Consider the following 13000-nt stretch of genomic DNA (forward strand, 5'->3'; position numbering starts at 1 on the left):
ACTAAAGGACACCAATAAGAAGAAGAGATGTGCTTGGGCCAAGAAACACGAGCAATGGACATCAGACAGGTGTAAATCTGTCCTTTGGTCCAAATTTTTTACTTTTGGTTCCAACCGCCGTGTCTTTGTGAGATGAAGGGTAGGTGAACAGATGATTTCCACATGTGTGGTTCTCACCGTGAATCATGGTGGAGGAGGTGGTTTGGTGTGGGGGTGCTTTGCTGGTGACACTGTCTGTGATTTATTTAGAATTCAAGGCACACTTAAGCAGCATGACAACCACAGCATTCTGCAGCGATACGCCATCCCATCTGGTTTGCTCTTAGTGGGACTATAATTTGTTTTTCAGCATGATAATGACCCAAAACACACCTCCAGGCTGTGTAAAGGATTTTTGACCATGAAGGAGAGTGATGGAGTGCTGCATCAGATGACTTGAACTCCACAATCACCCAACCTCAACCAAGTTGAGATGGTTTGGGATAAGTTGTGAAGAGTGAAGAAAAAGTAGCCATCACGTGCTCAGCACATGTGGGAACTCCTTCAAGACTGTTGGAAAGCACTCCAGGTGGATCTGGTTGAGAGAATGCCAAGAGTGTGCAAAGCTGTCATCAATGTAAAGGGTGGCTATTTTGAAGAATATAAAATCTAAAATATATTTTGATTTGTTTAACACTTTTTTGTTACTACATGATTCCAAATGTGTTATTTCATAGTTTTGATGTCCTCACTATTCTACAATGTAGAGAATGAGTAGGTGTGTCCAAACTTTTGACTGGTACTGTATGTCTTGCCAGAAGAGATATTTTGCTCTCTTTCTTTCAGAAAAAGAAGCACAGGATTTTGTGTTTTGTTATCATCACATTGAGGACTACAAAGACGATGATTGCAGTGGCAAGAATTCGCAGGACCACCCTCAGTGTCTGTTTTTGTGTGTGAGAGAAAGAGAATGTGTGTGTGTGCTAAAGAGAGAGAGGGAAAGAGTGTGTTTGTGTGAGTGCAGTGGGAAGCCAGCCATTCAGCTCATCTGTCTGTGCACGTGAGTGGGGGAGACACAGATGTGCAGCGCTCGCAGGATTAATGCAAAATGGAGGGGAGCAGAGCTGAACCTGCATTCTCTCTCTCTCTCTCTCTCTCTCACACACACACACACACACGTGTTGTCTTCTCACCCACATGCATGCACCCAGTTTTCTCCCCAGAGAGTGTGCAGTGCAGAGGCATGGGTCCTGCCGCTGTTCTGCCCTGATAAGGAACTGCAGGGTGTGCATTTAATCTATGATGAATGATGTAGGTTTAAGACAATTTGGTCAAATGCAGAACGTAGTGCCAAGTGCACTAAGAGTCAGGAAAGTTTACTCTGTGAATGACATTCTGGAGCGGGAAATTAGAGACTGAAATTGGGTTCGTGTTTTGGGATGGAGTCAAACATTTACTTGATTCAACAGCTTTGATTCAGCCTCTTTTGAAACCATAACATGAAAATTACATGGTTATTACTAGGTAAATGCCATACATAGTGTCATACATATTTCAAAGTAACCCCATTTAAAAACATTGCTTCACCGCACATTTGCAGCCACATACATACTTTTTCATTTTAAATGCATATCATAATGAAATGCACTCTGAATATTGCTGTGTATTATAACCAGATGACTGCAAAAATTATTTAAAAAGAGGATATAAACACAGTCTCTCACTGCTGCAGTGGCATGAGAATCTCATTATGATCAACAATGCCTGGCTTTGCATGAAGTGGTGCTGGTCGCTTGACTAGTGCACTCAGAGAAGCATAATACTCTCATAATGTGAGCTCATGGTAATTCTCTCTCTCTCTCTCTCTCAGGAACAGCAGGAATATCTTTGATTTGCAGGATCCTGGCTTTGCATGTCGAGAGCGTTGCTTTGAACCCTCTCACTCACCCCATTATGTACACGCTCTTGTCATGTGCAGATGTTAAGTGTGTAGCAGAGGAGGCTGGTGGGAGGAGCTATATGAGGACAGGCTCATTGTAATGGGCATGGTTGATGTGGTTGATGTGTTTGATACCGTTCCATGTATTCCATTCCAGCCATTACAACGAGCCCGTTCTCCTATAGCTCCTCCCACCAGCCTCTTCTGGCATGTACGTAACCCTCATAAATAGAGAGGGCTTTAACTATGGCACTTTTTCAAGTTGTTAAACGGCTTCAACCCTACACTAGAACATGTGGACAGACGAAATTAGATTATTTCTTTCATATTTATATCCTGACAAATTAACATGAACATGAAAATGGTTTATATGGCATGTCTTCAATACATTGATTAACCCTTAGACCAAGGAGATGGTGCATGTTGCATTATTCCCGTCTAGTGTCACATTGCAATTGCTGCATTCAGAGTAAATGAGGCAACCCAACTCCTTGAAATAAGGTGCACTGGTGCTCCCTCTGGTGGAAAGAAGAAAGGCATGTTGAATGTACTGATCAGCTACACTATGCGGTGTGAATATGCTACGATCATGATGATATTCACAAACTTTGATAGTATGTCAAATGGAACCCCAAGTAGTGACCCGAGTTATAAAGGATCTCATGACCAAGTGGCCTTATGCATATGAAGTGTAAAAGTACTAAGGAACAAATGGAAATTGCATGCTGAGCTCAAGCTTATGCCAAGGTCGCACAGAAGAATTGGCTGTGCAAGAGCCCTCCAGTAGGCCAATGATCGTATTTGACACTTACCACCAACTCCACCCCAAATTCCAGCACCTCCTCTCTGGCGGCAAGTATAGGCAACCAAAAGTCAAAACCAGGGACTCTTATTTCAAATTCAATACTGCAACTTAATAAAATGTTGGACTAATAGCACTTTGGCACTTGTTCAAGCAGGCCATTTTTGACATTTCTGTCATGAACCTGCACTTATCCAGTCTACTTGCTTATAAATATCCTTTGTTATTTTTATGTGTTTGGTCTGTATGTATTGTGAATGAATTTCCTCTTTGAGGACATAAACGTTTTCTGAATCGGTTAAGCACTACTGTGTAGTATGCTGGAGTGTTGACTCTCCATTTGAAGCCTTCTAAACCTAGATGAGTTAGAATCAGAACAGTGAATGAGTATCGTCAATTCAAGAGGTGACTTGTTCTGCTCCGCCTGAGAGTCTTTTGCTAATGTTAAAGGAGCAATTATTGAAGGCCCAGAGTAAAATGGAAGTGTGTGAAAGGGGCACAATGCTACATTCTTCAACATGTTGAAACACAGTTAAGAGGGGGATTTTGCTATGATTTAGGTGTTGGCTCAAGGGTGCTGTTAAGGGAATAGGCACACCAAGGTTAACATCTACGGGAAGCTAAAATGACTGACATATTGACATAGAAGTGCATTTGCAACTTCTGAAAAACATTGCATGCGTGTAGGTTCTATTCCTTTGGACCAACTGTATCCAAGTCCATGTCAGAAAAACATTATAGAATGCGTAGAGAAAAGAGTTATACAAAGTGTGTTCTCACAGTGGTTGCAGATTTGCTGAACCCTCCGGTGAGGTGTGGCAGAGGTTATATTTAATGTTTGTCAAAGCTGATATTTGGTTGCGATAACGTTAAATAATATAATTTCCAGTTGCTCAAAAACAACATAATAGCCAAAGCATAACTTTCCCCAACCATTTACTTGTAAATAAGAATATTTCATAAATGATAGAATTATACATAGATAAGAGAACAAATATCTTAAAATAGAGATTTTATATGGGAATAGGTCTATCGTTTCTGGGGTTAAAATGTTAGGCCCTTGTCGATATCATGTTACTCATGCCGATGAAGGACTTCTCTCTCTCTCTGTCATTAGCTCAAAATCTAGAGGCTGCTGGTAGAAGTTACACTCCCTGGACGAGTGAAGCTTCAGCTCCAGACCTACCTCCTTCCAGGCCTTCACCAGATGCTCTGTGGAAAGAAAAACATTCATATTTAATCAATCACATTTGTAACTACTGGATTCAAAACCACAAAGACTCATTGGGGTGTGTGCTTACCGAAAAAAGTATTGCTTCATCTGGTGTGTGTGATGTGGAGGCCCTCCTCTCCCCGGGCCACCATGGGGTAATTAATGTCTTGCACGTAGATGTTGTAGCGAGACATCATGATGTCACACACCTCTGTATTCTTCGCAGCGTCCACCACCTGGAACAAGGGGTCAAAGATTAATCATCAGGTGATAATACAAAATGCTTTCTTCAGGGATGAAATATAACAGCCAAAGTTGATAGAATTTTCGTCTCTCGTTTCCATGGTTTGAATCTCGATTAACAGGCCAGTCTTAACCTGACAGGGATGATGTGGCTGGGGCAGTGGCCTGAGTCCATCAGCATCTGGTGCAGCAGCTTGACATTCCTCTGGTGTTTCCTGCGCAGCATGCGGCCCTCCTCCCCCTTCAGGGTCTGGATGGACTCCCGGGCCCCGGCCAACAGCATGGGGGGCAGCGAGGTGAAGATGAAGCCTGCTGCGTAGGAGAGCACAGTGTCCACCAGGGCGTTGGTACCGACGATGTAGCCGCCAACAAAACCAAGCGCCCTACCTGGAAAGAATAAATGAGGTAAGGTAAGGCATAAACCAGGCAAAGACGTATTTAATTAATATGATAGTCTGGGTGAGTTAAATATTTGATAACACCAATATTAGAGCTTTTTTTCTCTTTTGGAGAGTGTTATCAACCATTAATTGTTGCAATATTTTTTAAACATATTTTTCAAATGTTCATCCACTTTCTGAATGAAGGTTTGTGACCTATAAAGGTCCTATAGAAATGAAATCGCATCATTATCAGCTAGCCCCAAGTCATCTCACCGAGTGTTCATGAGATGATGTCCATCTTGTGCATGATGCCATCCATGTCTCCAATACCTCCCATGGCCCCATACAACCCCACAGCATGTACCTCGTCCACAAACGTAATAGCCCCAAAATTATGGGACACGTCACACATCTCATCCAGAGGACACACATCACCTAGAAAACAGCCACAAAACAACCTAATTTAGATCCCCATAATCAGATTAGAAGATAGACAAGTTTTGTATATGCAGTACACATTAGGGAAATTGCTTTTAATGTATTGTGACTTTTCATTTAATGTGTGTATGATTTGTTTGGATTGAAAAAAATAATACATCAAATATTTGTTGGTTGTAGTAGTAAACAGCAGTGGAAAAAGTACCCAATTGTCATACTTGAGTAAGTAAAAGTATAGATACCTTAATAGAAAATGACTCAAGTAAAAGGGAAAGTCACCCAGTAAAATATTACTTGAGTAAAAGTCTAAGTATTTGGTTTTAAATATACTTAAGTATAAATAGTAAATGCAATTGCTAAAATATATCAAAAGTATAAATCATTTCAAATACCTTATATTAAGCAAACCAGACGGCACTATTTTCTTGCCAGGGGCACACTCCTACGTCATTTACGTCATTATTTTCTTTCGGTATGTACAGTAGTGAAGTAAAAGTTGTCAAAAATATAAATAGTTCAGTACAGAAAACCCCCAAAACTACTTAAGTAGTACTTTCAAGACGAGACAGCCTATAGGGAGGATGTCAGAGACCTGGCCGGGTGGTGCCAGAATAACAACCTATCCCTCAACGTAACCAAGACTAAGGAGATGATTGTGGACTACAGGAAAAGGAGGACCGAGCACGCCCCCATTCTCATCGACAGGGCTGTAGTGGAGCAGGTTTAGAGCTCCAAGTTCCTTGGTGTCCACGTCAACAACAAACTAGAATGGTCCGAACACACCAAGACAGTCATGAAGAGGGCACGACAAAGCCTATTCCCCCTCCGAAAACTAAAAAGATTTGGTATGGGTCCTGAGATCCTCAAAAGGTTCTACAGCTGCAACATCGAGAGCATCCTGACTGGTTGCATCACTGCCTGGTACGGCAATTGCTCGGCCTCTGACCGCAAGGCACTACAGAGGGTAGTGCGCACAGCCCAGTACGTCACTGGGGCTAAGCTGCTTGCCTTCCAGGACCTCTACACCAGGCGGTGTCAGAGGAAGGCCCTAAAAAATTGTCAAAAACCCCAGCCACCCCAGTCATAGACTGTTCTCTCTACTACCGCATGGCAAGCGGTACCAGAGTGCCAAGTCTAGGACAAAATGGCTTCTCAACAGTTTTTACCCCCAAGCCATAAGACTCCTGAACAGGTAATCAAATATCTACCCGGACTATTTGCATTGTGTGCCCCCCCCAACACCTTTACGCTGCTGTTACTCTTTATCATATATGCATAGTCACTTTAACTATACATTCATGTACATATTACCACAATTGGGCCGACCAACCAGTGCTCCCGCACATTGGCTAACCGGGCTATCTGCATTGCTATCTGCGTCCATGGAGTGCACAGTCTCAAAGGCCACAATCATACGGGTGGTAGGGTCAGACTTCCGTAGCAGCTCTATTATATGTTTGATGTCGTTGTGATGGAAGATTCCCTTTTTGGCCCCTGTAATGGCCATCTGAAGGAGTAGACCAAGGCGCAGCGTGTATCGTGCTCATCTTCTTTATTATTATAAGAGAACACGGAAAAAACAAACGACAGCCAAACAGTTCTGTCAGGTATACTCACAAAACAGAAAATAACTACCCACCAAACCCTAAAGGAAAAAGGCTGCCTAAATATGACTCCCAATCAGCGACAACGATTTACAGCTGTCCCTGATTGAGAGCCATACCAGGCCAAAACAAAGAAATACAAAGCATAGAAAAAAGGACATAGAATGCCCACCCAAATCACACCCTGACCAAACCTAAATAGAGACATAAAAAAGGCTCTCTCAGGTCAGGGCATGACAGCCCCGCTGTTCCTTATACCCTGCATCACTGATGCATGGTTCCCTGCATCAGAGTACATCTCACAACCTGGGAGCAGGAAAAGCAAAATTGCTGTTTTTAATGCGGATAATTAAGAGCTAATTTTGTCCATGAGCATGTCATAGAATGTAAAATGAAGCTACTATAGAACACGGAAAGACTAAGGGTATGAAAAACTACTACGTTTGAATCAGTCATGTCAGAATCAGTATCAGTACCTGGCAGTATATTACCCAGAGTGAACACTGTGGCGGGAAGTGAAGAGCAGCGCAGCGTCTTTGCTGTGAAGGTCGGCCAGCTCGTACTCCAAGTCGACATGGAACTTACTGGTCCATGAGATGTTCCGTGTTCCTCTTGCTCACGCACCGTGCTTCTGTAATGTATCCCTAAAGAAAGAGAAGAGAGGCCTTTGATAAGAGATTGTTGTCTTGTCTGGAAAACTATGAGTGGAACTACACATTTCTAAGATGAATGCAGTGTTATAACTGCATGCCTATGGCAAGGATCTCTGTCCATCTAGTCAACCTCCATCCATCTTAAACCATCCTTAATCAACTATCTACAGTTCCTGTGACCTGCGTGCCCCACTCACATGATGGCCTGGAAGACGCTGGGTCGTCGGCTCATGCCTAGGTAGTCATTGCTGCACAACACAGACACGTCTCTCTTCATGAGAAGCGACTCTGAGTAGTTGTCTGCCATGGGAAGGACGTGGCGCGCCCTTTCACCGTCTTAAACATCCGGTAGCTGTGATCTTTCTTCCTGGCGTCAATCTTCTTCTCAAAGAACTTGTCGTAGTGGAAGTTGGCACACGCTGCAAGAGAAATACGACGGCTAAGGTCTTTGTCGCTGTAGTTTGGATGCAGCCTCTTTCTAAAATCAGGGATGCCTAAACAGTCGTTACACAAAAATATAATATGTAGCCCCAAGTGTACCAGGATACATGTGAGCAGCTGCTTAGCTTCGTGCAGATTGTCTCGTAGTAAGTGAGAGACCTTAGGGGGCACTGTTTCAGCATGTTCTTCAGGGTGCCTGGGTCGGCCCTGTCAGCATTGATCGGGACCCACAGTGGGATACACCTTGGACTCAGACTTCTCTGTATCAATAAAGGGGATAAACACTGTTAAAAAGAGTGATCAACTAGACTCCTACAGTAGCAAAACCACTTCCACCTCACCTAGGTAGCTTTTCCTATACTAATAGTTCTACTGGAATAGTTGTAGTATGACAAATGTCCTGGGATTTCTTGAAAGGTGACTATCCACACCAAGCTTTCCTAACACACACATAACTGCTTACACAACTGAGTGGAAAAGACCGGTTGCATTTTTACCTGTGTGGACTGTACTCCTGTCCTGTATGTCCTCTGGCAGCTCGATGCGGGCCTCCCTCACCACGTTGGTGTTCTTCTACACCATTTCAGTCACCAGGAAGGGGAATTTGGAGCACACCGGCTGGCCAGCATGGGGCATTGGGTGGCCCGGGAGTAGCTGGACCCCCTGCTCTGACTCTACAGGCAACAACAGGAGGACATTTGCTTAACTTAAATACATATATCCATCTTTGATTTAATTGTGTAGGCCTATTAGTGCACTGAGGAAAATATGAAAATACACTAAACAATAATATAAACTCAACATGCAACAATGAAAAATATTTTACAGTTCACGTAAGGAAATCATTATACCCTCATGAAGACAGCTAGTCTGTCGAAACGTTGGATATTAGATTATTAAATTATTTCATCTGAGCTCCTAGAGTATGCGGCTGTCCTTTTCTTTTTCATGTAAGGAAATCAGTCAATTTAAATACATTCATTTGGCCCTAATCTATGGATTTCACATGACTGGGAATACAGATATGCATCTGTTGGTCACAGATACCTTAAAGAAAAGGTAGGGTGTGGATCAGAAAACCAGTCAGTATCTGGTGTGACCACCATTTGCCTCATGCAGCGCGATACATCTCCTTTATATAGAGTTGATCAGGCTATTGATTGTGACCTGTGGAATGTTGTCCCACTTCACTTCAATGGCTGTGCGAAGTTTCTGGATATTGGCAGGAACTGGAAGACAGCTGGAACACATTTGGAACACAGTGCATTATCATGTTGAAACATGAGGTGATGGTGGCGGATGAATGGCACGACAATGGGCATCAGGATCTAGTCACGGTATCTCTGTGCATTTAAATTGCCAGTGATAAAATGCAAAAGTGTTTGTTGTCCGTAGCTTATGTCTGCCCATACCATAACCCAACCACCATTCTGTTCACAACGTTGATATCAGCAAACCACTCACTCACACAACGTCATACATGCTGTCTGACATCTGGTACAGTTGAAACCGGGATTAATTTGTGAAGAGCACACGTCTCCAGCGTGCAAGTGGCCATCGAAGGTGAGCATTTGCCCATTGAAGTTGGTTACGAGGCCAAACTGCAGTCAGGTCAAGACCCTGGTGAGGATGACAAGCACTCAGATGAACTTCCCTGAGACGGTGTCTGAAAGTTTTTGCAGAAATTCTTTGGTTGTGCAAACCCACATCTTCATCAGCTGTCCGGGTGGCTGGTCTCAGATGATCCAGCAGGTGAAAAACCTGGATGTGGAGGTCCTGGGCTGGTGTGGTTACACATGGTCTGCGGTTGTGAGGCCGGTTGGATGTACTGCCAAATTCTATAAAACAACATTGGAGGTGGCTTATGGTAGAGAAATGAACATTAAATTCTGGTGGACATTCCTGCAGTCAGCATGCCAATGGCACACTCCCTCAAAACTTGTGGCATTGTGTTGTGTGACAAAACTGCACATTTTAGAGTGGCCTTTTATTGTCCTTAGCACAAGGTGCACCTGTGTAATGATCATGCTGTTTAATCAGCTTCTTGATATTCCACACCTGTGAGGTGGATGGATTATCTTGGCAAAGGAGAAATGCTCACTAAAAGGGATGTAAAGAAATTTGTGCACAAAATTTGAGAGAAATAAGCTTTTTGTGCATATGGAACATTTCGGGGATATTTTATTTCAGCTCATGAAACATGGGGCCAACAAATGCTGCGTTTACATTTTTGTTCAGTCTAGAAAAAAAGTTATCAATCTATGGTTTAGTTTTTTTACCATCAACGAAAATATTTCAGAGAATTACAATAGGTTTCCCAACTTCACTTGAACCCCTAAAAATCTAACTGCAATAGAGCAGGCTGAGTAATATGATAATGATGGGCATGGTTTGGATGGGAATGTTTTACTCTCCACAGAGTAAAACGGACACATTCACATTCTCAAACTCAACTCTAGTTATTAACACCAACACTGGGGTTATTTTACATCAATGAGTGTTAATGTAACAGTCACGGAGATCATTTATCACCCAAATCAACATTAGAATGTTACACTGAAAAATCAACACTAGGTAACACTGGCCAATTTGATGGGGATGGTTTTGATTGACAAAACTATAGCTTAGTTCAGATTAAACTGTGCAACAATTTGCAGGCTTCCTTCAAAAAGCAATCGATTTTCATTTGCCTTTCAGAGCAAACACCATAGAACTAACAATGATAGCTAGCTAGTCATATCCAGAAGCATATAGCTAACGTTACCTAGATAGCTACAGCATTTCCTTAATAAAGTAGTCAATACTTCTGATGCCCTATTATGTGGCAGCTAGCGCCTAGCCCTATAAATAGTATGTCAAATTCATGATATTAATAATAGCTAAACATTTGCATTTGGATATTGTCTTTTTTTATTTGCGTAGAATAAAATAAATGTCAGAATTGTAAATATAAATGTCAAGTCAGTGGGTGGCAATTGACAACCTGTTTTCTCTCTGACAAGCAGCAAAAAAAGAGAGATCACACCAAACTTGGCTGGTGAAACTTGGACGGTTAACCCGTAGACTATACAGTGCATTCGAAAAGTATTCAGACCCCTTGACTTTTTCCAAAATCCTCATAAATCTACACATAATACCCCATAATGACATATATTTAAAAACAGTTTTTTACACATTTTTGCACATTTATTACAAATACATTTTTTGAAATTGAGCTCTGTGCTCTTTAATATTTTGTTGGATGAATTATGAAGAGAAAGTTGTTGTTGGGTTTATTTCTTCCCTCTTCTTTTCATCTTTTCTGTTCTTTTTGATCATCCTTGAGATGTTTTTACAACTTGAGATGTTTTTACAACTCCACCTGTGGTAAATTCAATTGATTGGACATGATTTGGAAAGGCATACACCTGTCTATATAATGTCGCACAGTTGACAGTGCATGTCAGAGTAAAAACCAAGCCATGAGGTTGAAGGAATTGTCCGTAGAGCTCTAAGACAGGATTGTGTCGAGGCACAGATCTGGGGAAAGGTACCAAAAATGTCTGCAGCATTGAATGTCCCCAAGAACACAGTGGCCTCCATCATTCTTAAATGGTAGAAGTTTGGAACCACCAAGACTATTCATAGAGCTGGCCACCCAGCCAAACTGAGCAGTCAGGGGGGAAGGGCCTTGGTCAGTGAGGTGACCAAGAACCCGATGGTCACTCTGACAGAGCTCCAGAGTTCCTCTGTGGAGATGGGAGAACCTTCTAGAAGGACAACCATCTCTGCTGCTCTCCACCAGTCAGGCCTTTATGGTAGGGTGGCCAGATGGAAGCCACTCCTCAGTAAAAGGCACATGACAGCCCGCTTTGAGTTTGCCAAAAGGCACCAAAAGGACTCTCAGACCATGAGAAACAAGATTTTCTGGTCTGATTAAACCAAGATTTAGCTCTTTGGCCTGAATACCAAACGTCATGTCTGGAGGAAACCTGGCACCATTCCTACAGTGAAGCATGGTGGTGGCAGCATCATACTGTGGGGATGTTTTTCAGCGGCAGGGACTGGGAGACTAGTCAGGATCGAGGCAAAGATGAACGGAGCAAAGTACCAAGAGTTCCTTGATGAAAACCTGCTCCAGAGCGCTGTCATGACGTTGGCCTCTTTGGGTACAGGAAGGACAGTTGACCCCCTCCCCTTCGTACCATCACCCAACCTACCTTCCCCCCAACCCAGGGTTGTAAAAAACCCTCTGAGGAGAATCTCCTACCCCATGTTTCATAGAGAGACAAAGGAAATTCTTCCAACTCATAGAATTGGAGAACCGAGCGACATGTGTGTGCTGGAGAAGGTATGGAAGATTGTTGAAGAATCCAGCTACGAACTCATCCGCTTGGTACAATTTTGTGATACTCAGAAGAGACAATATAGCCATATTACCATAAAACTGTTTATATAATAGACTCAGTTTAAGACTTGCCTCATATGTGTGTATGGAATGTATTGATAAGGATAAAGCTTTTGTAAGACATTGAGATGCTATGTACTGATGTAATGTGATAGAATTGTATTTCTGTAACCAAATCTAACTCAGTCATAGGCATGCCCCCAACACCCATACAGGACCAGACGTCATTTGACAAGCTGTTCTATGGGCACTATAAAACACTCCCTGATTTACATTTCTACAGACCAGGCCTACACTCTATGGCCAGAGGTTTGACCATCCAAGTACTCTACTGAAAGTGAACCATACCACGTGGTTAACTTTTAGACTATTGATACTGACAGAATAAGAACAAGTCTTTGATATTAATTATTAGTCTGCAGCTAAGTAAATTATATCATCGAACGCGAAGACCAACGAAACAACCATTCGATGACGACATTAATGAATGTCGCTCTGAAAGATCCATTCTAACCGAGAGAGAGAGAGAGAGAGAACGCGGACAAAACTCCCCAACAGAACTACTCTCCAATAAGAATCAGAACAACACACTGAGCGTAAATATATATATTGATTGCAATTGTTCCCGAATGAGTGAGCCTTCAATTGTCAATTGTTAATGAACTCTGTGTAAACTTCTCAGCTGACCATTTATGACCCATTGTTCAACAGGCCGACCAGCCTGTTTAGCCCACAAGGGCACATTCCGATACCAATCCTTTGTTGACGATAATTACTGTTTGTATGTTTTTCTGTTAATTACTTAGTGTAGTAAATAAATGATTTTAAGACAATTGATGTATGGATGATTTTAGTAAAGACTGGGTTCGTGCTGATACAACAATTTACGACGTTTTGGAATGAGACTGGACTAGAGGT

The 13000-nt window shown here is 42.3% G+C and overlaps 1 pseudogene; it reads right to left on the reverse strand.

Moving 5' to 3' along the window:
- Positions 1-3772: 3772 nt before the first annotated feature.
- On the reverse strand, positions 3773-8541 carry LOC106571927 (5-aminolevulinate synthase, nonspecific, mitochondrial-like; annotated as a pseudogene).
- Between the last annotated feature and the right edge of the window lie 4459 nt (positions 8542-13000).

Source organism: Salmo salar, chromosome ssa15 (assembly GCF_905237065.1).
Source record: "Salmo salar chromosome ssa15, Ssal_v3.1, whole genome shotgun sequence".
NCBI lineage: Eukaryota > Metazoa > Chordata > Actinopteri > Salmoniformes > Salmonidae > Salmo > Salmo salar.